At 37.1% G+C, this 27,487-nt stretch overlaps 1 long non-coding RNA gene across 1 annotated transcript in view; it reads right to left on the bottom strand.

Annotated features, from left to right (window-relative positions):
• Positions 1–5,888: 5,888 nt before the first annotated feature.
• The window catches only part of LOC117819819, a 99,810-nt gene continuing 78,211 nt past the window's right edge, over positions 5,889–27,487 (bottom strand). Inside the window, exons 2-3 of the long non-coding RNA XR_004632637.1 lie at positions 26,914–26,953; positions 5,889–6,475 (exon numbers count right to left, since the gene is read on the bottom strand). This is a non-coding gene — a long non-coding RNA (uncharacterized LOC117819819). The remainder of the gene's footprint in view (positions 6,476–26,913; positions 26,954–27,487) is intronic.

Below are 27,487 nucleotides of genomic sequence, written 5' to 3'. Positions count from 1 at the left end.
AATAAAAGTGAAACTAAAATTGGTTCTGAATAGTTTTGGGACTTGAAAACTCAGAAAACAACAGAGTACAGAAGTTATTTTTATTTCCTCACCTCTGTGATGTTTTAATATTTCTTCCTCTGTCCTAACATCTACTGTACACCTCAAAGTGTGAGTGAGGAAGTCTGCAGGCACACAATGCCTCCCCTTGAATGTTGATGTAGATTCATACATGTGCAGTCCACTGTCTGCCGTCTCATATTTTATGTGCCGTGCCAGCAGTCGTGGAGGGTTTCCAGTGAAACTTGTCGTCTCTGTTCGGCAGAACACAAGAGTGGAGTCATCCATCAAACTGACACGTACACATTTGAATTGTTGATGAACTATAAACTTGATCCATTCAATCCAAACAAAAGTGAACAAAGAGCTTCACTCTGCACATGCCACAGCAACAAGAAAAGGTGGAGCGAACATGTTAAGGAAACAGGAGGTTCATATTCTTCAGTCTTTTTCTATAGACGATAAAAATAGGATTTTACACATGATCTTGCTGAGGAGTGGCTTCAGTGCATAAACAAATATATAAACATAATGAAAAAAAAACGACTGTCAGTGTTAATGTGTTAATCTGTGAGAAACGTCTGACATTAACGCTATTTTTTTTTTTAAATCTGGTGCTATTTTGTCCCATTTGGCTCATTGTAGTTAAGCTGCCGCAGTGTCTTCATGCTTCCTGCTGCTGTCCTGGTGGAAAATAACGTCACTCCTGAGCTTTGAACCGCAAAATTCACTTTCAAAACCTCTCAGATAGCTCAATTGCAAAGTCAAAAGCAACATGCACTTTATGTCAAACAATTAAAATATCACATAAGTAGTTTGAGTTCGGGCTACCACCTATGAGTTAAGCATACAGGTGCAGCTAAACAGACTTGTAACAGCAGTGGACCGCATGTATTGTCATATATTGAAATGTGATGCATATTTTGTACATGCACTCATGCTTATTTCATAATGTGCAACAGTGTTGCTGTTTAAATCATTCAAAGTAAACCCTATATTCACAGAGTAAGCACTTTGAAGCTGTTTCCTCTCTGAGTCATCGTTTCAGAGCACACCAGTGCAGCTTTTATTTGAATAACAAATCTAGTAGTAAAAAATAGTGAAGCACATTTTATCGCAATATTTGATTCAAATTAATCTAAATTATAAAAGATTTGCTTCACATTGTTGATATGGACATAACAACTGTTTTTTAAATACAAATTAATGGCACTTCAAACATATGATTGAAATTGGGATTAATCATGATTAACGTTTGAATTCAGTGATTAATTGCATTTAAAAAACTAGAGATAATTAAAGAAAAGGATGAATAATCCATTGTGATGATGGAGGCTCCAAACCGCGTCAAGGATATTTATTTTTTGCAAACGTAAAAAAATAATAATTCAAAACATGTCTATGCGTAGTTTGTGACTTTATTGAAAAGATGAAAAACATACACTTTTTGTTATTTCCTAAGCCTCTTTTTTTACACCTACAAATTTCCCCTGGAGGGATAAATAAAGTTGTTTGAATTGAATTAAATATGTATATTGAAAATTAAATTTTTAAAATATGCTGGTAAAGTACACAATTGTCCTTCTCAGTCTCTGCATGGCATCATTTAAAAACATGCATCTACAGATTCAGACATCATTCAATGTTGTGAATTTAAGACTTTAAAAAATTAATAATGATCAAATGATACTAATACAAGTATTTAGTGCAAAAACTGAAGGCAGCAGGTTACATTTTGGTACTTTTATTAAATAATTATTATATTTTAAGCGTAATTAATTACAATTCAATTATATCATAACATAATATTTGTCTTTTACACAAGGTATTTTTTATTTTAATTGTAATTCAATTGCAGATAAAATGTAGCACAAATATTTCCCAAATCTGTTTTTAACTGTAATTTTAAAGTTAAATTCTGTGGGTCACATTTATGGTCTGATATCTCACTGCGTTTACTTAAACTAATACAAAAGGCAGTTTTCACCTGTGAGTGTCTTTAACCTTACATAGGTTATTAGATCTAAAGTTATGCTGAGAAGGCAAATAAAGTTTTAATAGTTTTGGAAAGGGGCTGGATTATAATCCACTGATTATTAAAATGTAGGACTTTTAATTATTTATAGATTTGAATATTTTTTTGAAATAGGGTTTATGATTATGTTGTCATACAGTTGAACAGGTTAGTCTGTAATTAAGAAATAATTTAATTATTCAAAATAATAGTTATTACATATACAAGTAACACATGTAGAGGGATTTAATGAAATGTGCAACAAATGTTTTGCTTTTACTCTCAATGTGAATAAGCTGAAATAGTAAAGGGTGGAATTTCAGGAATAAAAAATATGTAAAAAAAAAAAATCATCCATCTGAAGTTTTCACTGCAGAGAAAAGGCCAAAGATACAGAAAGATCAGACAACCTCCTCAACACATTTCTGCAAAATACATATTTATTTGAAACTGGATTCATGCATGCAGTTAAAACCGGTCTGAATCAACGGACGGCAAAAAATGAAAAAACATGAAAGGGGGAGAGCCAAGTTTTTTAAGGTAACACTCTCCCCGACATCAAAAACAAGGTTTGATGTTGCAGAGACCGGTTGTGGAAGCTTTGGAAAGCTTTATCCCTCTCCTCTGCTGTAATTTCTCTCGCTCATCCCCGCTGTCGGCCTCCACTGTGCCTCGAGGCTTCGATCAAGGGTCAGGGTGTCGGGATTATCTGAGAAAAAAGAAGTGAGGGGGAAAAAACTGCCTGTAACCCCCCTCCTCTCCCCTCCCCTCTCCCTTCTCACCATCGGCCTCTGTCCATAAACTCGTGCCAGCTGTTGCCTCGTGCTAAACCCGGCTTAAGAGAAACAGACCTAAAAGGCCCAATCAGGAGGCCGGCTCCTCTGTGGGGTTAGTGCGCCACCACCAACTCTGGCCGGGACTGTCAGTGCAACACAGGTCCAACAGAGTGCAGGCACAGGGAGCGACATAACTACACTCACTGTCTGTGATTTAAACTTAGGGTAGTGAGCGGTTTCAACAGAGGAGTGTTACTTTGAATTAATTCATGAGACGGATAAATAAAAAAACTAAATCTGCAGAGAAAAAACGGAGGGAAAGATAAAGGGCACATTTTTTTAACCTAGAAAATGTGATTTTCAGACACAACAAACTGTAATTATAATAATGGTACAAACCTTTATTTATACCACCCTTTTAACAAGGGTTGCAGCTCAAAGTGCTTTAATTAAAGTGAAGACAAAGGATCAGAAATTAAAACATGCACATTCAAATCAGTCCAAAAAATCTGAAATGTAACTGGAAGCTAGAAAATGAACAAAATCTGCAGAGATTGGTCCATTATTCTAATAAAATACTGCACGTTGTCTTCATGCATGACACTTTGACTCCTTCAATATATTAATTTATGGTCAAGGCAGCTACAGCCGACCTACTGAATGACGGAAATGCTAGAGGGTGTGCTAAGGACAACATAATCTGTGCAAGTTGTGAGAAAAATGAAAGACTCAGAGGTTATATTTAATAAATATGTTTCAAATATCCCTCAAGTTTCATCACATATTTTGAGTCTTGGAATTATTAAGTTTTGTTGAAAATTGCAAAAAGACAGATTCTGAAATGTGTACTTCTTTCATAGTTTGGTTCTGAAAATGTGCCGAAAGTGTCTCAGAGGCTTTCAAGGATTTCAACACAACAAAGACTGAGAAGTGTTTGCTGCTGCAGAGCCATTCAAAGCCTTTTAAACCAGTAAAATAACATCAGGATCGATGTTAAAGACACTTGGCTGCAGCGCGGGGGAGCTAAAACCAGACTTTTATGCTCTCACTCTTCTTCTTCTTGCCTGGCAGCACAGTCCTAAGTTTATCGTGGTGTATCTATGGATTTATAAGAAGGACTAGAAAGAAAGGTGTCCACTTGAGATAATGCATGAACACATGTTGTCATCTTGCAGTGATATAAGAGACTAAATATTTCAAATATCCCTGTAGTAACAGAAAGCATGCTATGTCACCTTCTTATAGTAGCTGCACATCTCTGCTTTGATTCAATAATCTGTCCTAAATTGAGCGTCTCAATACTCCTGCAACATTTCTCTCGACTCAACTTTCCGCTTGGGGGGAAATGGAGGAGCAGCGAGGAGATAAAGGAGAAAGTGGAAGGAGAAAAAAGAAGGGAAAACACTGCCTCCATTTGCAAACATTGTGGTGTGGAGGCCGGACGGCTGCAGGGGGCGAGAGCTCGGTTTAGAAACCGACGATCAAAAAGCATGTGACAGTTTGGGGGTGAGGAAAAGGCCCGTGGGACAGACTCATCACGAGTTCAGGCAGAGGTTAGTGTGGCACGAGGAGGGAGCTGCTACTTCCACCCCGACTGTTCTGCCTCCGCAGCATCATCATCATCATCATCACCAACATCATCATGAACCGCTGGCGTGGCACGAGCTATCACGAAAGTCTGCATCAGCATCGCTCAACTCTGAGTGAACCCTGACGCGTCTGTTGGTCACTCAGGTCAGGAGGTTCTTAAGATAAAGTGTTTTCTTTTAATCCATGGAACACGGTTGAATCAGAGGCCACGCTGTCCTGAGATAACTCAAACGGGTTCGGAGAGTTCACATAGGACGCTGATGATGATCTAAAATACGAAAACACTCATATTCCAATGAAAAACAGAGATTATACCGTATTTTAGACTGAATATAAAACTGATCACTGAAGTACTTTAAACTTCATGTCTAAATTGATTTTGTGTCCTTCGCTTCATATTTAAGAAGTTTGTCATCTTTTATATGAATGCACAATAACTCAACAATTTAAGAAAGAAAGTAACCCTTTTTTTCCTACAGCTGTCCAAAGAGCAAGTTATAATTGATCAAGTTTAAGTCTTTTGTCTTCACAGGTTTTGATTTTTGTTTTTCTCCCCTCTTGAACCGAACACATACTTCAACTTTAACTTCACAGACCTTTGTTCATCCATTAGGAGCTTCATTTGTCTAAAAAGCGTTGTTGCAGACACAACACAAAGCAACGCTATCGATCACATGCATGTGCAGCTTTAAATAAAAGAGAGCAGTTGCATAGATTTGTTTAGATAGATGTGTTTTGGACGTGTCGTTAGGATAACGATAAATAAGGAAAAATACATTTGTCTGAAAATGTTGAAAAAGTAGGAATTATTTTATGTAATAATTGTGCACTATGTACACAAGTTTTATTTATGCAACATACAGGGAAACATAAGTGTTTTAGTGTTAATATCTGTCAATATATGATTAAAAACATGTCATTTATTTACTGATCGGCTTTACCAAATTGAAAATAATTGAACCAGTCGTTAAATAAAAGAAACACAAAGAGCCGTCAGTTTAATTTTATAGATTAGATCACTTAAAAATGAATTATTTCCCCAAATGATTGCAACATGACATATTTAAATTATCATATTCAAATATAAGAGATATACCAAAAACAGCACTTGACACATTTTGTTTTATTTTTTATAAATTATTGTTTTTTGTATTAAACTTTCAAAATATGCACAATGAATCGTGAATATGAGCTAAATAAATGCATCTAAAAACTGTGCCATGATAATGAATCTAATTTATGTGTTTTCTGGACACCATTATTGATGAAGGAAGAATAGATGATATAGTAGTTTTCCACATGCACATACACATTAAAAGAAAAGGAGACTTAGTTGTAAATAATTATTTCTTTATTTTTATCAAAGTTTGAATTTGTGTGTGATATTTTTCTGCAGTAATAAACATTTGTTTTATTTTTTATTTCATTTTAATAATTAATTGAGAGAAAAACAGAATGCAGATATATGAAAAAATAAATCTTACAATACTTTATGAAAATAATTGTACCATTTATAGCATCTCCATACACCACAATTATACTGCAATGATGAAATTCATCACATAATGTGTTTATTTTTTTAAAACGTCATTTAAATTTGAATTTTACCGTGCCATATCACCTTTTTTTAAAAAAAGTGGTCAATTTATTATTTATGATGCTGTAGCTAGAGTCCAGTGGAATGTCTCACAGTGCATTATTAAACAGTGTTTACAGTAAAGAAAGGTAAAACCAGTCCATCCCGTGTTTTCTGGCCCCTTCATCTCCCGGGCTGTGGCAGCGACACACATATGATGAGATAATTAAAAAGCCTGTGGAGCGATTAGGTTCTTCTCACACGAGGGGGGCAGCGGTCGCAGCCCAAACTTGGCTTCAGTAATCTCCAAATATGGAGTGCTGGCTTCGGCCAATCGCATGCACAGATCTTCTCCCACAGAAACCGGCAGGTTCATCTGGAGTTCAACATGGCGGCCGTGGCGGAGGATGGACTGGATGCGACGGCACAATGTAGGCCACGCACGCTCAAGTTTGTTCTGCTGAACTCTTCTTGCAGAACCTGTGGAGACGAAGGGTGTCATGAGGTTCATATGCTCTTCATCTTCTTCACTCATTCATATTTTAAGACTTATTTTTTTCCATCCTAAGAAAGTCTATTTCTCGCCAGACACAGAGGCGTTTCAACAGTGTACATTTCTGCCACCGCACTCATAAACCCAGTCATTAAAGGTCCTTATACAGTAATCTGTGTTTGCCCTGCTTTTGCATGTGGCGTTTGATCGTGGGAGTACAGCCAGAGGTCACATTTTCCAGCTTCATTCACACGTTTGAAAAATAATCCAGGTATTTGCATCAAAAGTAGCAGAAAAACAAAGAACAAAATCCATGCACTAAGAAACTGTGATGTTGGAGATTAAATAAAACTGTACAATGATAGAAATGATGATTAAACTTTGATTAGAGCTCCTCGAATCAGGCCAAGCAGCAGCCCACTTTATTATCCACTTTATCTGTGTCAAAGTGGGACAGTGGACGTGTGCCCGTGTGTCCCGTGTGAAAACAGTTCCCCTGTGTACTTTTCATTTCCCCAGAGAGCATTAAAGGCATAATACCTCTGAGGCCACAGACCCGCAGCTGAAACACACCGAACCTTTCACCCGTTAATGTTGTGGAGCGAGAAACGCAGAGCAGTAACTAAACAATGACACCACGAGTCGGCATGAAATCATCACCTGCTGCTTTTCCCTTATTTATTTCTCACAAATTAAAAATATATATTATTCTCAATACTCCAATAGACTCCATTAACTCAGACTCTCTTTCATCTACTGACGTTTTAGACACAGCAGGAGCACACCGTGTGTTCATGTATCTATATGATCACAGTATGACCCAGCAGCATTACGCTACCATTAGCAAAATCATCTGTAGAGGCTGAAGTTAAATATTTACATAATATATTAAAGTTGAAAGCTATAACTACTAAAAATATTGTCTTAAATAAAAAATTAGACAAGTATTATAATTATAAAATAAGAGTTTTGTTTCTATATTGTCCTGTCATTGCTTCTGTTGATGTAACCTGCCCACGGTTTATGGATGTAAATATGCTTTCTTGCAAACTCCAGCATATTTTCAGCTTTCATCTATTTTTTATTGCATTAACTTCTGTGTCAAACAACTTAGAATACCATAAATTAAGTTTATAGAATCCTGTGGGGAATAATATATATATATATATATGCATGACAGTAATACTAGTGAATTCATGTGGATGCAATTTTTTGATACAAAAAAATGTTTTTGCAGGAGTTGAGATCAATTTATTTTACAGCTGTTTATATATGATGATATATATTTGAATAGGATATTTACTACTTTAGTAACATCTTAACATGTAAGTCACATGTGACTGCTTAGTAGTTTTATTGCGTACGGCGCTAGCATTTAAAAGTCAAATCAGAACCATTTGAAAGTGAAAAAGTCGTAAATATAAAACAAAATACGACACGGACAGAGCTTTGCTTAAAGAGAGTTCAGGACAAAGGGAGAGGGTACGTAGAGATTAGAAGGCTGAAATTATAACAGAACTTATATAAAGTTATAAAATGAGTCCTGCTTGAAGAGGAGGAGAACACCATATGGTCAACTTGTGACGGCCTTCGATTAAATTCTGCCACCAGTCACCGTCCATCGTGAATATAAATTAAGTGTAGTTGAAAGATTTTTATTTTCCTTTTAGAGCATAAGAGCAGCCAAAATTACAGAAACTATGCATTTCAACCATCCAATTAGGAAAAAATGTTAAAACTATATTATTCAACTTGTCCTACATTGATATGAACATCTTTGGATCACCGCCCTCAGATTTTATTCAGGGTTTTTTGTATGAAACTAAATTCCCAGTTGTACAAAAAGCCTGGCGTTAACCCTCTCTGAAAGTACACCGATGGATAAACACCGGACCAGTCAGTAACCAAAACAGGAGCTTAACTTAATTCTCTAACTTCAAACAAACAGAGGGATATGTTTGGAGGATTAACCGAGAAAATCTCTTTCAATGAACAAACCTCATCCTAAAACCGTTCCTCCTCTGTCGGCACTGCTAGACTGGTTACTGTGAGTTTATTTGTTTAAGTGAGACGTCCTGAGAGTGCGTTCAACCTGTGACTAAAATATAACATAGATTAATAAACCAGTCGAATGAATGTTGTCAAAATAGTTTTATAAATAAAAAAAATAAACCTAAGCTTTTACTTTTAACGCTTTCGCTAAATAAACACTCTCACCATCCTTATCAAAATTACCCTGATTGTTGAAACATGAACAGAAATACGAAAAGTTCAGAACATATTTTAACTCTTCATTAAATCAGTTTTTAGTTTCTAAGATTTGCTCTTTTATTCGCAGAGTGCAACAGTATTATCTTCTGCACTATGAAAGCATGTCCTGCATGTGTAATTGTATTAACTTTGGTGTCAATTCTTGAATTTTCTTCAAATTATTACATATCTAGACAACCTTTACTATTATTGTTTTTCATAATAATTTTGGACAGGATTTCACAATAAAATCATCACAATACAGATATATTTTTTTCAGTGTTACAGTTTCTAGATTCATTATCAAATTATTCTACTTTTTCTAAGGCAATCATAATTCTACTTTATGATTCATCTTTCTTTGTGATAAACACACACACACACACAAAAATCTTTACTCATTTATTACTCGTATTAACCGGTGCTTTACATATCCCTGGAATCAGTGCAACCTAAGAATAATGAGGTAAAATTTAAAAAAGGTATATAAATAAAATAATAATTTAAACAAGTGTTAAAATTGTGTTTTAAAATAAGAAAAAAAAGTAACGTTGTCAACAATAGATACACAAAACTAGTGATATGGAACAATTCTGAATGTGACATTTTAAGGAAATAAATATGTAGAAGCAGTTTTCATGGTCTGATCACTTTTTAGCATAGCAGAGAGCAAATATATTTTCCTACGTAGTAAAAACATTCATCCTACATCAGTATTTTTGCTTACTATTATGCCATGACTACGATTACCTTATAAATTATTTTTAAAATCTGCAAAACATTAGCTCAATCTTACTCTATGCATTGTTGCTTCTTATTTAAATCATTTTAACAGGTTGTAAAAACAAACGTCAAACTCTGAAGAGTTTTTTCATTGGGTCAATGATGAAACATTCAAACGGCATTAGTATTTTCCTTTCAACTTTCAACTTCTTGAGACAAAAACATGTCTCAATCCTCGTACATTAACTCATTCACTCAATTGATGCTGCTTTTACTTCATATGGTTTGGAAATACCGTCACTTACACCCACACAAGTACTCTGCTGTCCTCACAACCATGGCTAAAAGCATATTACCACAACAATTAAACGTTTGCTTTATGGCTGAGAGAAATACTGACATTCAGGACGACAGAGCATTTAAAGGGTCAACATGTAATCATGATGACAACAACAGTAGGTAATCAGACCACTTATTATGAACAGACCAGCAGAACGATGGCTCCGATGGTTCCCGGCAGTCCCGCTTTATGATATGGAGATAATTTAGTTTGGATTGGGCCACCAAGTTATACAATATAACATAATGTGCTCCAGTGGTTAAACTCAATGCAGCTCAATCAAGGCTCTCTGCGGTATTTCAGTAATGATCTGGGCCAATGGCACTGATTGAGCACCCATTGTCTCCGTTTCTAAGCACCCTCATCATATCTGTATCAAGGAGCCCAGTCGCCCAGCTCGCCTAGCACCAAGCTGTTATGTAGGTTAGCTGCACAAAGCGCTTTAATCCTCGAGTGGAAATAAATAAATAAAGTTTATAGAGAGGTGAGTGCTCGGTCAGCTCGTCTGTGCGGCCCACACACACGCACACATCCACACGCACACTGCCACAGTTGTGTCACATCCCCGAGCAGCCATTAGGCCTCTGTTGATCTGATGTGGAGCGAGTGTGCCGTCTACCGTACAAACTGAGCGCCGATGGAAAACCGCTAGTTGAACCCACACGCTTCAGCGTGTTCTCCCAGCAAGGAAACACATCCAATCAAACCATCAGTCAGACTAATTGACCCTGCCATCATTAATCCATGACATGGGGTGTCTGCGCTGCATGGGTTACAGGAAATGCTGGAAGTTTTGACATATTTCACTTTGATATGTTTGACATTGCAGGCGAAACAATGCACAGGTTTCAAGCTAGGACATGAGTTCATGAACAGCAACAATTTTCAGGTTTATTTCCTGTCAGAGTATCTCAATGAGGTTATCACGCTGAGTTTATTTTCCTCTCACTCAAATTATTTTTTAAGGTATTTCCTAATTTTTAATTTTAAATAATTCTCTGTAAGATTAGAAAACACAGCGTCCATCTTTTTCTTAAAATAATGTGAAGCTGGGGACTAAAGCCTGCTGAGTTCGGCATATTCGTATGGAAAATATGTTTATTATAAATATCAATAAAGACAAGACAATTAATACAATTTGTACATTGACTAGATACAGGTTTTTGTTTGGCAAAATCCAGGGAACACATTTTTTTAAAGAGATAAAACAACACCAATTCAATTGAATTCAAACTATTACAGACTAAAGGTCAAGAGTTCAAACGTTGACTGAAAAAATACAATAATACTCAAACATAATTTAGAAACAGTTCAAAACATTTTGCCTATTGGATTTTGCTAATGATCCCTGTATGAGGATAAATCTATTTAATGTTAAATGTTAAAGCATTAACAAATTAAATTTGGCTTGTGTTTTTTTACGATGTCATGGCATTTTTGTGTTTACAAAGATTTCTCTGAAGTAATATAAATTTAAAAACTGCATATAAACATCTCTCTTAGTATAAATAAAATGTATTTTCTTTGTAAAAATTTAGTTCAAATAGGTTTAAAGCGGTGTCTCGGTCAGCACTGATTTTTCTAGGTAAAGATGTTCATGATGAAATAAATCTTTGATAATAAATATAAAATATTAATATATTTAAACTTGTACGCATCTACTCTTTATATATAGAACTTGAATTACGGTAAATATTCTAAACTTGAATTTAAAAAATGAGATATGTTATATACGTATTTTATTAAATAACAATATTAAATATAGTATCAACTGTATTGGTTTAAAACTTCAATCTTTCACATGGTCTAGTACGATCTAATAAATGAAATGAAATTAAAAAATATTACATTCACAAGAAAATATATGTTTGATTTTTTTTTTTATTGTTAAATATTATTCTATAAAGGTACTCAAACATTCACATCTTCACATTTGGAGAGACTGCCTTTGAGGTCAGTTAGGGGACAATTAAATATTACATTTTTGGATGCATAGAAAAATAAAACCAAACAACAACAGTTTTATTTATTTTTTTCAGAATGTCATGTGACTTCACAGACTTCAAATAATTGTCTTAGATCTTTTCATTAAATTAAACCAGATTGAATTAATTCAGATGATGATGTGCTTGAGGGCTGTAGATGTATACATTCAGAATATCATAAAAGTTGACTTTGGAGAGTTATGAGGGCATTTTAAAACCTCTGAATATATGTGATTCTATATATTTTTTGAAGCTGTTGGATTTCCTTCCATACATTTCAAGCTGAGCTCTGCTCTGACACTTTCCTCCTGCACCTCTGTGTCACTGACTCACTGCTGAGAAAATGAATACCTGAGGCAAATTAAAGCAGTCCAAGGTGTTCACCTGTTGAATCCTTCTTGTGCCCTGAACAAGGTTAAGAGCCCGAAGCTGTCATTGCTGTAAAGAGTGAACTTATCTCCCTGCGAGGCCGGGACATGGAGAAGCACCGTGTCAGAGAAAATACAGCTCCAGCCCTGCGACTGAAGTGTGGACCTAAAGCTCTGATGGAAAAGGGCAGAGCGGCTCTCTCTGGCAATTGGTGGCTGAAATGTTATGTATGCACGCCGTGTGAAAGTGCATTACCTTTTCCCACACAGCCCCTTTCAACCCTTTCCAAAGCTCCACTGCTGCAACGCTACTAAAATACATCAAGAGGTGAGTTTGATTTGTGCGCATCTGAGTGTGATTTCCAATGTCCCCGTCCATTTCTCAGCACTTCTGTTCAACACAACTTTCCTCTCTCTCTCCATATGTCTCCCTCTGTGAGTGACCTCGCAGTGACCAGCCACTCAAACACCACAGAACAGGACCCATCCAGAACATCTCCACTCTGAGAGGAAAGAGCAGGGAAATGTTTTCTCTTTCTCATTTTGAAATGTTTCAATTCAGCTTTGAAGATGAATCTTTAATGCAAGGTGACACTTGAGTGCAAAGAAAGCAGACATATTGCATTCACTTGAAGTGAAAAAAGTATATATGTATGATGTCAGTTCAATGCATGTTTATATTTAAAGTGAAGCAACAAGAGGTCAGTTATTCAGATATAAAGGTTTTTACTTTTGCAATTATTGATGAGGTGTAAGTTTGCAGAACAAATCACATGTTACAATCCCATGTTGTAAGGCTGAGCAAACACTAACTAGAACAAAACCTAAATAAAAACACTATAAATAATTATTATTAGTCATAATATTAAAGAAGCCATGCAGCTGTAACAGATTAATGTGCAGGGGATAATATTGGACAATCTTTCTTTCAGCCAAAGGTTTGTTTGCTTCGTAGAAATTAATATTCACAACATAGAATACAATTGTATAGAAACATTAATATTTTGAAATGTATGTTAACCGTTAAGATAGAGAATACATATTAATACAAATTAACACTGCACTTTTCCATCAGGATTCTTCTTATATTGAACTGGATGAACATAAACATCATTCAGAGAAACTGAATGTGGAGATACAACTGCATGAAAAAGAAATAAAAATCTCACAAAAGCTCAGAGTGTTTGATTTTACTCAGACTAATATTTTTGCAACGTAAAAAAAAAAATACTTTATACATTTAATTATTTGGGGGATTTTTTTGTATTTTTAAATTTGTGTTTTCCTTATACTAAATGTTAAAATATTACAAAATGTAATATAAGACATGTATTTACTGAACTCACTGAACTGTGTGACAAACATATCCTTACATATACAGCATATTTTGCTGCACATATCTGTGCATATAAATTGTGTCATGCACATATTCATATTTATTCTTACTTTATGTATAATTGATATTCACCTTTGGACTTGCAGCAATATTCATGTTCATAGAGAAGTAATAACGTTTTTTCACTCAGATTCATGTTTTTGTGGACATTCGAAAGTGGATTTTGCAAAAATATTTTAGGAGTTCAAATTATCACTTGATTTGATGAGGATTTCATAGTTTGGTGCCTAAATACTAAATAACTATATTCAATATTATTCAGCCAATGTTAATGTTACAAAAAGTCTCATATAGTTCACATTTTACAGTAGCAAATGTTAAAGCAATGAAACCATGGAAGATGCTATGTAAAAATGTTGAGTAATTTTGTGCGAACGTGCAATAATATACACCTCTCACTCACACACGACTCTAACTGCTTCATATGCATTTTAGATATTAAAGTTCTACAACAGCCCGTTTTTTGTATTTTCACACAGTTCTACACCTTATCACATCTTTTACCTCGTTCCCCCTCTTTCTACCACAGTGCACATTGTGTTTTTGGCCGTAATAAGACTGAGCCCTCAGAATGAGCACATTGTAGATCTCCACCTGAGACCTGAAAAGCAGATTCAAACACAGTTACCTGTTATATAAGAATATGGGACATAGTACGACTCTGCGCAGAGAGAAAGAGAGGATCGCTGTAACAGCACTGGCCTATAGCTGAAGGGCCACTGCACTCTCTGGCACACGCTGGCCTACATATAAAACACTGCTTCTCAGCTCTCCTGCCCTCTGTGTACATACATCCTATAGATTAGAGGAAGAATGTAACCCACTCTTTGCTGTGAGAAAGACTCCAGACTGAGGGGTTGGTGGACTCTGTATTTCCAGGCCGTGTGAACCCGGCCCTGCTGAAATGCGATAGTGTGCAATCACAAAGGTATGGCAGTAATTTCTGCTCCTGCTGATTATAATTGCCAGCTTGGCTCTTCTTCGCGATGCTCCGGCAGCTCGCCCTGCACACAGATCAGCTCCTGCCGCGAAAAACAACCATCGTGCCTCCATGATTCCTGACCCCTGTCTTTTATCAATCTCTCATCCTCTTAGCCAACCGCCGCAAAACTGACCCGATGCTGGTGACTAACGATGAATCATCATGATGGGTAAATGTTGTAATGCAGGGTCCCATGTGTTGCTCTCCCACTATAAGTATCATGCTGGAGTCATGGTCTAAACTTGCTATGGCTTTCTTTGAGAAGTTCTGAATCATTAATTGGACTGTATTGATTGCACATGTTATATATAAATTCCAATTTTAACTAGATAATCCCATGATACTCTGAAATCAAATCTATTCAACTAAAAAGGAGCTGGTCCGGAGGATATAACTACTAAAATACAACATATTTATTTGGGCGTCAGGAAGGCCAGCATGAGGCCACTAAATAAACATTCACAGCCTTAATTTTAATAAAAATATAAGCAGCATTATTTAAAAAATCTGTAATAGCGAGCAGGCTGGGTTCTGTTAGAGACTCAGGTTGATACTATCAACATACACAACTGTATAAATGAATATAAAAAAGCTGGCATGATGCCGGCAATTGGTGCCTCTTTTAGTTATTCAGTCCTACAATATATTATTTTATCACTAATATCATGCAAGCAATATTGCAAATATTAGAACATCTCAAAATTATAATGCTGTAGCTCCGTTTTGGGTTTATTTTTAAGTTGCGGTACAAGTACCAGTGGCGGCACACGAGCTTCACCTGGTGGTCCACAGGAGCATGGCTGGGAAGTTGCACTACTGCTCAAAGAGTGGCCTAAAAAAGGCCATTGAATTATCATTATGTCATTACAGATGTCTATAGTCCTTCTTATTAAATTACTGCGCTGTCCAAATTTGGACGAAATATAGGGAAAAAATGGTATGGTGGAGGTTACTGGGTCCAAAATACAATCGAAAAGCAGAGAGCAACACTGAACCTACAGATGCTAATGTAGGTAGTAGGAGTAGTAGTAACACAAATATCAATAGCTGCCCTTTTTCTGTGTGCTACTTTGAAAACTAGACGTTTCTGCAGAGAAAGGTTGCAGGTGGTGCTTTGTAAATTTCGCTGGTGCACAGTCTTTAAAGAACAGTAACTTCTGATCATCTTCTGAACATGAAGGAGCAAATACGAGTTATGCTGCATGCTGTCAGATCGTCCATTTTTAACACTAACAAATTATTCTATGCACTTAGATATAACTCCTTCCATCTGCAGACTAATTTCCACAGTAGCATGGTGGATTTATTGTTGATCGCTCTTGAAAGAATAGACTGCCAATAAACACATTAATGCAAACATGCAGTTGTAGTCAAATATAAGTAAAAATAGCTTAATTTATGAGTCTGTTTGGGCACTTAAAAATGGATGGTGCAATAACGTAGATATATTACTGTTAGATTTACCATCTAATACATGACAGAATTGTGCTAGTAGGTATTAGCATGCATGATGCAACAAGCAATGTATAACAATTGCACAAATATGTGCACCATTAAAGCAATGCACATAAAAGATTGCTTTGAAGAACATACATGGAGCTAAGCATGGCCCCAGTATTAGTATAACGTGTTAGTAACAAGGGCTGTATATAGGATGTAGCAGGAGCAGCTTCATGACGATTAATTGACTATGGTTTAAATGTTGTAGAGATTGCATGTTTGCACTGACATGTTGAATTTAATTGACAGTTTTTGAATATAAGTGGTTTTAGTCCGAGTCATACGGCTGTGGTATTTCAGTGCTGCAAAAGGCAGCAGAGATTAATCTGAGTGGACAGAAGCTAGAGGACAAAAAGAAGGAAGATGGATTCCCAAGTTTTAGTAGAGAAAATAGGTCAACCGCTCCTAATGTGAGTGAACTTCTGACCTGTGTGAAGTGGAGCTACTGTTTCAACAAAAGCCCTGCGCTTTCTGCCAAATGTGTCCCGCCGTTATTTAATTTAACTGCAGATAACGTGATGCTGCTTTAAGTCACGTATCACTTTGAATCACTCAGAAACAATACAGCACCGAGAGAGGAGATGGAGGGAGATGAATCTGAGGAAAGCGTGTGAGATAGTCTACGCTGACTTCAGGGAAACTGCTGGATGAACAACAGAGATGTGATCAGCTTGTTTTTTATTTCATTCAAAGTAAAGCTATCCCTCCATCTCACAGCTCCGTCTCCTTGTCACAACTGAAGGAGGTTTCTTCTTTTCCTCCATTTTTTTCCCCCCGGTCTGTTTGCGTCACATCTTTACGCCGCCTCTGACCTCATTTCAGTCCACAGCAAACCTCCATTTACTGAGGGCAAGCGGCTGCTCCATGTAAACAAGAAAAACAAGATGGCGGCGTACAGTACCTTCAGTCTGGCTCATCCTCTGCATTTCTTCTCTCTTTGAGACAAAGACAGAGCCGCTGGGATGAGCTTTGCATTTTTACTCCACATTGCTTCAGGAGCTCCCTTTGTGAGTCTTTAAGTGTTCAGTCACAGAAGTGCAAAGCAACAAACAAAAACTAGTTACTCTGTCCATGGCATGAAATAATAGAACAAAAATGCACTTTCACAGTGTGTCTCTCTCCGTGTTTGCCTGCCTGTGTCTTTTTGGAGAGCTGTTTCCAGCCCTCGCTCTCTGTGCGGCGGGGCTCATAATATCAGATTGCACAGCCGGTCTTGGCCAAATGTGAATTTTATACTCTAGTGACCACAGGCTTTACACTTTCATTAGCTCACATTCTCCTCAGCAGTGCAAATGCCATGTCGTTGGTTGAGGAGGGAGGGAGGGGTGATGAAGGGGGGCGAGGGGGGCTGGGGCTTGCTGAGTGAGCCTGATGGGGTGGAGGATTGGGAGGAAAAAGAGCTTCCGGAAAGCAGAGCTCGCCTTGAGGCGTGGGCCACATCCCACAAACTCTGGGAGAAAAATAAAAAGTGCCTCATCAAGCAGACTGCTGACGTCTGACCGGGACAGAAATACAATCCGAGTATTTTCAGACATCATATTTTCACAATATGCCAAGACTTATATATTTCTCACTCCTTCATATGGTGTTACACAACTTTCAGCAGCAAATCTGCTCTTTGAAAATCAGGACTTTCTTTTCTTTGGTTTCGTTCAGACGAGGGACAGCCCTACAAAAATGAGAATTTAACACCACATTTTACTTTCCTTTGATACAACTTTTACAAGAAAGTTTCAAAGAAGTCAAAGGATGATTCATTTAAATGCTATTATTCATACCTGTGTTCTTACATTGATAAACAGCCATGTGTAAAGGTTGGTTGTTATTGCTGTGTGTAGGTGTCTTTTGATAAAATGTATACCAATATATACAGTCTTATGTAATCTTATAAATATTATTTTGATATTCAATGCTTCATGCTGAAAGGCCCAATGAAGCAGATGCTCATCTGATTCTGAAATATGTATTATTTAATTTTTTATTATTATTATTATTATTATTATTATTTTTATTTATTTATTTTCCAATTATTTTCTGAGTAATTTATACCCAAAATCTAATATTTTGCAATTAAAACCAAAATTCCTCAGATTAAAATAAACCTGATTTAATTTACACCATGTATTTATAAATTAAGATGCTAAAAGAAGAAAAATAAAAGTTTGTTATAAATTAAACCAACATATCGATACTGCAATGTGCATGAGCGAGTTCTTGATTTAGTTCTTAGCTGAGAACAAATCCCAGGTAAGAAATCTTTGGTGATTGCAGGATGTTACAACGGTTTCAAGGATGAATTTCTTCTTAAGAACAGTCAGTGAATGAGGACCAGTGTTTCCAAAGTTCCTCCAAATCTCACTTTCAAAACTGATTTTTGTGCACACTGTGTTTGAATGTTTGAGTATGATCTGTTACACAGTGGGCTGTATTATGTTTACAAGTCTTTCTACAACATGTTTAATATGTTTCTTAATTATCATGGTGGGTAGGTAGTGCTAGAATCAGTATTGTCACTACTTCAGCATGGGGCTCAAGTACTGCCTGTAAATATCAATTCAGCCAACTGTTGCATTCAGTGATCTTTGTAACTTCACTTATCAATCTTCTTCTACGTCATGCATAGTGATGTTTCTGTAATTCAGGCTACACATTGTATGCTTGATCATAGTCTGATACTGCAGGTGTAGGGTTTCAGGACCTGATTGTTTTGCAGTGTGAACAACAATCAGACCCACATCTGAGACAACCTCCCGACAGAAAATCTAGCACGTTAGATATTTCCTTCTGATGCATTTACGCCACCTCAGAGATATTAACCAATGAGAGCAATGTGCAAAAGTCACGAACAACGACCACAAAGACAGAAAAAGAGAAATGACAGCAATAAATAGCAATCCAGCTCGTAATTGCAATCAGTCAGGTGGGTACGTGTTGTCTCTGTCAGGTCTGTTGGTCTCGTCACAGCAGGAAGTCTTTGATATGTGTTCATCAGTGTGTTAGCATGTTAGCCCATTTCTAGTTTTTTCGATGATCAGCTGTCTCCTCGAGAAGCTTTGTGACGTCTTGATCACTCCTCATTGAGCCTGTAATGTTTAAAGAACCACCTCTGTGAAGTGAAGCCTCTCTCAGTCATCACTGCACCATCGTTTTCTTCCCAGTACCCCTTGTTTTCTCTCTCTCCAGTGCAGAAAACAAGTGAAATGAATCAACAAGAGAAGTTCTCATGTGTGGATTGGCGAATGAAGGGAGGGGGAGGGGGGAAGAGGGGGACGAAAATGGTTTGTGTCAGTGCTCCCCCTGAGAGATGAAAGCAAATGCTGGCTGTGTCTTAAACTATTAGAGTAAGGAGCGGTGTTTGGCCTCACCCCCCTTCCTCTGTGCCAGACATGGATGGACAGAAAATAGTGCCTCGCTCTGCGCTGCCCTTCTCACTTGAGAGAATTAACTTACACTGGGGCTGTGTGAAACCGCATTGCGAGGTATTTGTGTGACTTTTTGCCCCTGTGTGTTTCCAATTATCTGCTCGCTGGACTGTGGCGGCGGGCGCTGATGTAACGAGACAGTGACATCTCCGCCGGCTCCTCTGGGCAGGTGGGTGACAGCAGACAGTTGTCATCTTCTTGTCAACACTTGTCTGCTGCATAATCTTGTTTGGAAACACACCCTCTAGTTTTCAGAGGACGGGTCTGAGAGGACGGCAGAGAAAGGCGAGGGAGAGCGTGACATCCAGGACACCTTGTAGAGCACCTGGAGGCAGGTACACGCACCTCCTGCTCTCAGGTTTGTATGTTTGAGTTCTGTTCATGGTGCAGCAGAGAGGAGCGGGTTCACGTGGAGGGCAGTGATTACAGATTTGAATGGAGTTAAAATGGAAACATCTTCAGGGCACACTCTGACCTGTCAGCCTCATTTTTCCTGGAGTGGATGAGATGAGCGCGGCAGTGCCATCCCTCAGAAACGCCCTTCCTTTCTTCCCACTCTCTTTTTCCCCCCTCCCTCTCTCTTTCCTAGCCCTGCCAGGTCAGGTTTGGCACACAGAACCTCCCCCCCCTTCTCTCTTCCTTTCGCAGCGTACACACATACACACACTTTGTCCATTGTCAGCAGCGCCGAGAGCAGATTTGCTCTTTAAACTAATGGCCCGTTATGTGAAACAGACCTGATTACTGCCTGACAGAAGGAATTAAGGCCGTGCAGAGCCAAACGAGTGCGCCGGCATCCATGACCTGGCACAACCACTTAGGCTGAATTTTTATTTATACTGCACGCAGTAAACATGCACTTGATATATATTTAGGAGCAGAGGGAGAGGACAGGACGGAGATGTTCAGCTCGACTTTGGTAGCATGTCTTATTGATCTGACGTTTTCTGAGGGATTCAAGTCATTTCTCAAATTAGGTGAAAGACAGGAATAGATTTTCTAATAAAACGCAGGCAGTGAAACACTGAAAAGTGTGTTTATAATAAGAGCAGAGTGTATTTGCTCGTTCCAGAGCCAATCTCGCTCATCCATAAATACGGGCAGGAAGGACGTCTGAGTGTTTGCTTTCAGATTAAAACAAGAAAAGTCTTCAAAGTCAAAGTTTGAAGTTGCATGACTGCAAACTGTCGGAGGCTTTTGAATGACAGATTCAGGCTCTGAAATAAACTCATTATGATGATGATGGTGATGAAGATTGTCTTTTATTTTGGTGTCACGCACAGTGAATGCCCATGGCTGTACAAGTCACCACACAGTTAGAGTGAATCAACATTTCCATATGTTTGATTTCAATTCTTATTTTCAAGTTATTTTAAAGTGAGTCATATATCAAATATCCTGCTTTAAGTTTTAACAATTAAAATATCCTCCAAATGTCATCCTCTTTAAAGTATGACTTCAGTTTATCATACTCTTATACCAAACATTAAAAACTCACTCTTCATTTAAACTCACTTACACAAGTCTGTATCCTGTAGAGTGGCAGAAAACCTGCTTTAAATGATATTTCCATTATTTTAAATATTTATTTTACTGTATAATTATCAAAATTAAAGTAAATATGAATATCACAGTGAAACTGTGACTGACAGGAGTTTGTAGAAACTAAATTGCTCTTCATTTTGAAAGTATACAAAAGGTAGCCGAGGTATGAAAAACCTAAAAAACGTAAAGAAATAAAAACAATCAATATGATAACAAAGTAAAATTTGATACAAAAAGTTCACTTAAAGAAAGTAGTAAAATAAATCTAAAAAGAATAGAGTTTATGACACAATATGCGTTCAGATATTTTACATTATAACCATTAACATATGTTATCCTCTAAATAAGGGGAACTTTGAATGTGTGCCGTTAAAATGTTTCAGCAAGTTTTTCATTTGAAGCTGAATGAAAACAAAACTCAGTCCAGCTGGTATTTATGCATTTGGCCTCATTTACAGCTAAATGGTCCCAATAACAATACAAAAAATACTCCAATAAAAAAGTTGGGTTATAAAGTAAAAAAACAGCTTTTACCATGTTTTTTTTTTGATTGCTTCTTTTCAGAATCTGAAACACTTTATATATCCTGAGGAGTAAAATTCAGTAATTTGAAAATTTCTCCTCTTCCATCAACAAAAAGATTGAATGGAAAATATTTTAAAAAGTAAAATATAACTGTATTAACTTCATTTGACAGGAACACTTTGAGATCAAATTATTAAACTATGTGCTCTGTAGAAATATACAAATATAAAATGAAGATAACTGTCTAAAAGAGATGCCCGTTTCCCTAAAATATAAACATCTGAAGAGTGACATTCAGTCTTCTCTTTGAGTTGAATTTCGCTGTTTGAGGCTGTAATACCATCATCATTGTCATCATAGGTTTGATAGTTTAAACCTTCAAAAGGAAATCTCTGTTTGCATGGAAGTATTTTTTTTTAAATAATAATAATAATAATAATACATTTTATGTCTGAATATTATGTTTCTCCTCATTTTGAATCACAGTTTCATTCTAAAGCTTCCAGTAAATCAGAGTATTTTAGTTTAAATCAATAAAACCTTTTTTAAAAACTGTGTTTTTTGTGTATCTTTTTGACGGTGTGAATAAAACATTCAAAAGAAACATATCTGATACTTATTTGTTATTTTCTCTCTTTTGTTAAAAAAAATATATTTCTAAATAAAGACTTTGGGTTGCAGAGTCAATGTGGTATTTTTAAACCTTCATTTTTTCACATCTCTGTGGATTTGAATGACAAACAGGTAGAAACCGCTGCAACGTTTTGTTCCAGTTGGCAGCTGTTGCACACAGGAAGGATCTAAACAAACCTTCGTGTTGAAGAGTAAGATGTTTCTTTAAACCAGAAACAGCTGCTTCATCTCTTCAAAACCACCAAACTCAGCAGATCATTTTCCTCCTCTGCCTCGATCAGCTTGATGTTTTATTTTATTAATTATCGTACAAATATCGCTTTTATCTACAGATCCAAGCAGCAGTTTTCAAGCAACTCCTGAAGCAAAATTGAAATGTTTCAGAGAAGTCTGGTGGCTTTAAAGACGGGAGTACAGTTTCTGTTTTAGGTTAAGAGAAAAATCTCTCTCTCTCTCTCTCTCTCTCTCTCTCTATGCAGGGATTATTTATGTGGTGTTGTCAGACACTTTGGAACAACAATCTAAGTGCATTAGTGACAAAAACCCAAGCATTGTTAGCGGACACGTGTTTATGAGACAGATTCTGGCTTCCAGCTGAAGCAGACTTCTGGAGAAACTCCAAAACTACTGAACTAACTATTAATTTCTGTAAGAGCTTCTCTGACCTCGGTCACACTGCTGAACAAGCAACCAGCCACAGTCTTCTCCTCCACTCTCATGTCATTCTTTAGCCTTTTGTCTTTACTTCATATTTATTATGTTTATAAATTGTGCAGATTTAAGGCAGTTTTTAGTACTTTATGCTCTACTCCATTTACGGTCACTGCTCGTGTGTGTGTGGTGTTTTTAATGGAGCATGAAGTTGCACTGAACTGCTTGTTTTCCTTGCACAACAGCCTGAGGCTAACTCTCCCTCAGAGATAATAAAATACCTGTAAACTAATCCAACCTGCAAACATAGGTCCCAAGTTTAACAGACTAGGATGTCCTTTTTGATACCGTAACTGGGAAAAGATCTCCATGATCTATGTACAGAGTGTTTTTGCTGACACATCCTTTCAGAGTTGGATCAAAAACATTATTTTCACCCAGAGCGCTGTGAAACAATGCTGTGAAAAGGAAGTAAGAGTCAACTTCTCCTGCCTCTTTCTACTATCCATCGTGACTATTAGTTGAAGCATGTATTGCTCCATATTCACATTGGCAGAGTTCCTGTAGCAGCAGCAGCAGAAAGTTGCCATGTCACATGAGCAGGCTGCTGCAGTACGGCTGGAATAGTTCCACGTTGGAGAGTTGAGTTGTGGGTCACATGCTGTCACTCCCCATCCATCAGCTCACTTCCACCCCGATAACGGTGAAGGGAGGGGAGCCTCGCAAAAAGGCCAAAGGGGACGAAGGTGGGGTGAGCCTGGCAGGAAAGCGGTCATGTGACGCGGCCCGTCCAACCATGGCGTGCTGACCTCGCAGATCTGCAGGTGTTGGAGTGAAAGTGATGTGGCTTTACGGTGACCTCCAGGCAAACACAATATGTTAGCCTCCTTTAGAGACACCAAAATAGATGGTTTCTTTATGTACAGTAGAAGCATGAATGCAGCCTACTGTACATTCATGTGCTAACACAAAACTTTAATGTATACACGACTAAATTCACAAAAACAAAATGTCACATGACATTAGTGAGTTTGGATGTTGAACATAAAGCAGCAGGGGCGAACCTGGGAACAGTATTGTGTGTGTGTACATTCACAATAACATCACACAACACAATAACAGAGTTAAAATGCATTTGACCTCACTTAGAGATGACATGTTTGACAGGAACCTCAGAAGTTTCAGTTCATGGATGAGAGTTATTCACTGTAAAGGCCGCAAAGGTTCACAAAATGGTCATGCAACTTTAAATCAAACACAAAAGGTCAGGCGGGATGGGAGTTTGGATATCGGGGATGAAATATCGAGTTAATCATGAATGAGGCTTGATGGGAAGAATCCTCCGGGTGCAGAACCTCATTTAGAAAACAAAGCATCAATAAAAAATGAAAGGTGAGGAGGATTCAAATAAAGGTTCGTCATTCAAGCGAGTTCAGTAATGCAGATATAAATGTTCTGTTTGTTTTCACTCCTCATGTCAGACCTGTGGCCTTTTGTGTCTTCCTCGGGTGGAGAGAGAGTTGGCCTCAGTACGACGGCTTTGCTGTAAAAATATTGGAGCTGCGCTGTCACATTTTATCTGCTTACATCTCGTGTTACCCAACATTTTAATTCTGCCTTTACAAAATGATATGATTTATATGCAGATATAAAACTATTACTGCTGGCTGTTTTTACAGAGTTTATGAATTGTTTGTGTGTCTGTGTTTCATCAAGTACTTTTGGGTTTAATTCTTTTTTACTTTTTTGCTTTTGTGAAATTTCTTTGTGTTTTATGATTTTGTTTTTGCATTCAGTGAAATGTTTGTGCAGTTGACCTTCAGGGCCACGGTAGTATTGAATGCTTGTTAATAAACTTCAATGTGAAAAGCTTTTTATGTTCATTAATCATTGTTTTATTATTTGTTATCCATTACTGTGTTCTCTGAATCTTTATTTTTGAGGGCACATGCTTGAAATACTTAAATCAGATATAAAAAATGTATTAAACTCTACCTCATGTTAATACGTTTTTGCTGGACATTTATGCATTACAAGTCGAGTACTTTGATGCAACTTTAGTCCGCTCACAAACAAAAAATTAACTCTGCTGAAGCTCTTCAAAAGGAGCCAAATTGTTCAGGAAATCATTGACCTGACGTCCCTGCATGCCTCTTACTTATTTAATGAAATATGAAGGGCCTCTATTTTAGTTTAAGTTTACAATCTGATTTGATAGATCGTTTATTTAGTCAGTTTCAAGTATTCTCCTTTAATTTGTCGGAAATAATTGATGGACCTGCAACTTTATTCATTAATATTTATTTCAAATCTGAGCTTTTAACTTTGATTAATGGTTGAGTTTGACTAAACTAAAACAAAAAATAAATACCTAAATAAATAAAACAGAAGTAATACAAAAATAAAACAATATATTAAAAAAATATAAATTAAACATGAAATAAAAAATAATAATGACAATAAATCCACCTTAAAACTAAGACGGGGTAATTGCCTTGTGTATATCTCTTATAATTTCCGGCCACTCTCCGCCTGTGGGCCGGCACTTAGTGATTAATGGAGCTCCAGAATCAATAAATGAAGTTTTCTGAGCCAAGGAACATATTTTCTGGTCGACCCAAAGTCATCTGATACTGCCGGGTATTATCCTGAATTTACAGGGGAACGTTTGTTAGTGTTCTCATAAAAAGGAGGCACACACACACACACAGACACACACACACACTCTCTCTCTCAAACACACACGTAAGAGTACATCTTAAAAAATGGCTGTTAAAATACAGGAACATTAATAAAACCATAATTTGCAGTTTAATGTTGTATCCGTATTAAACTATTGCCACAGTTGTTTTAATGAGATCTTTCTCAGCACATTAGATTTAATAATAAAACATCTGATAAACAAACACATGAACAAACAGCCTGCATGTGATCTACCTCATTATCCTGCTTATTGATTTTTATCAGAAACTATAAAACAAAATAATCCTGATAACTAAATAAAATCCACCAGAGGTCTAAATCGCTCTGATTCCAGTGCTGCTTGTTTGACGCCACAATAATACCTACTGAAAAATCCTCAACTTATGGAACATTTAGAAGATGTTTAGGGTTGATACACATACATGTAGACACATATATAAATATTATGAAGGGCAATTTATATAAAATACTTCAATTACAAAGCTACTCTCGTGTTTCATGTTGAGTTAGTTTGAGGACTGAGCTTTTGAAGGCACGTATTTCAATAAAGTTTGAACAGAAGGCTGGGTTTTGAAAAGGAGGGGATTTTCTTAGTTCAACGGGGTTTCATGAAGTGAAGCGTTTTTGTGCAGTGTTTTAAAAATCTGACTAAAGATGACAAAGTTAGTTATGTTTACTATTTACTGTCACACCTCTTCATTAAAGCCCATGTAAGGAGTTTTTAGCTGGTTATGAATCAGACTGAAATTAATATTAAGACTTCATTATGAGCTACAAAAGGGAAGAGGACCATCAGAATTATGATGTATTATTTATTGTAGTAATTTTTAATGTGTGAAAATGCAGCTGTAGGTGTTTGAAGAAATCTTAAAGAGCACACTGCAGAAACACATTTTTTTTTGTTTTCACATTGCCAAGATTCTCTTTGAGTAATGTTTTTGATTGTTTAAATAATGCAGGCTGAGATATGTTGTTAAATCACGTAACAGGGCGCTGTTGGCCTATCAGTCTAAGCGTGCCCCATATACAGAGGCTGTAGCCCTCGTTGCAGAGGTCCCAGGTTGGATTCCAGCCTCAACCATTTACTTGTCTTTCAGTCCAAGGCATGTTGATACTGAACATTTGGACAATGCTTCAAAATGGGGGACTTATCAGGAAGTTCACTTCACCGTGAGTAGTGAGGGATTTCAGACTGAGCCAAAGAGAACTAGAGGAGATAACATATGTGACAAAAGTGGATGTATGTTAATTATTTAACAAACAAGTGCTCGAGACATTGACGCTCATGCCTTAAGATGCTGAGTTGAATTACAGAGAGTTTTCCAGTGACATGATAAAGTGTTGTAATACCCCTTTAAACTGATCCGTAAAACAGGTAGGGTGATAAACTTAGCGGACTCACATGCAGTGGGGAGGTTTGGTTCCAGTTGTTCTGCGGTTGCCTGTTTGGATGATAGAGTATCAGAGTTAAGGATCGGGGTCGCCCAAAAGTCCCAATCTCTCACTAATCACGCCGCCGTCCTGCTGTTGAAAGTGATACACCTCTGCCTCTGAATTTCCAGCCACAAACATCACAGTTTCCAGGCTCAGCTGGCGAGCATGCTGCAGGAAAACGCTGAATGTTTAGAGTAGCACTCTGTTTATGGTTTATAGACAGTTTAACTGTTCAGCCTGAAATTCCCCACCACTCTGAGAAAGTGATTTTTCAGGCGCCTCAGTGAGTCATTACTTCAACCTTTTCATTATGTTAAATGTGTTTCATTTACTGCTGTTTTTCATTCACATAATATCCTTACCTACTCTGAGCCATCTAGGCTACACCTAAATATGTAATCAGATTAAATTGGGGGTACTGTGCAAACACACGGGTTATTAGACCTGACCTGCCACCTCTACCAAAGCCCCCCTGAGGCTGACTCCCTCATTAATCCCTGTATATTAAAAAAATCAGTTTATTTCTTAAATTGCAAAGTTAT

The sequence above is a fragment of the Notolabrus celidotus genome, chromosome 10 (assembly GCF_009762535.1).
Source record: "Notolabrus celidotus isolate fNotCel1 chromosome 10, fNotCel1.pri, whole genome shotgun sequence".
Classification (NCBI taxonomy): domain Eukaryota; kingdom Metazoa; phylum Chordata; class Actinopteri; order Labriformes; family Labridae; genus Notolabrus; species Notolabrus celidotus.
Note: the sequence above shows the minus strand (reverse complement) of the source record. Positions and strands in the feature narration are given on the sequence as shown.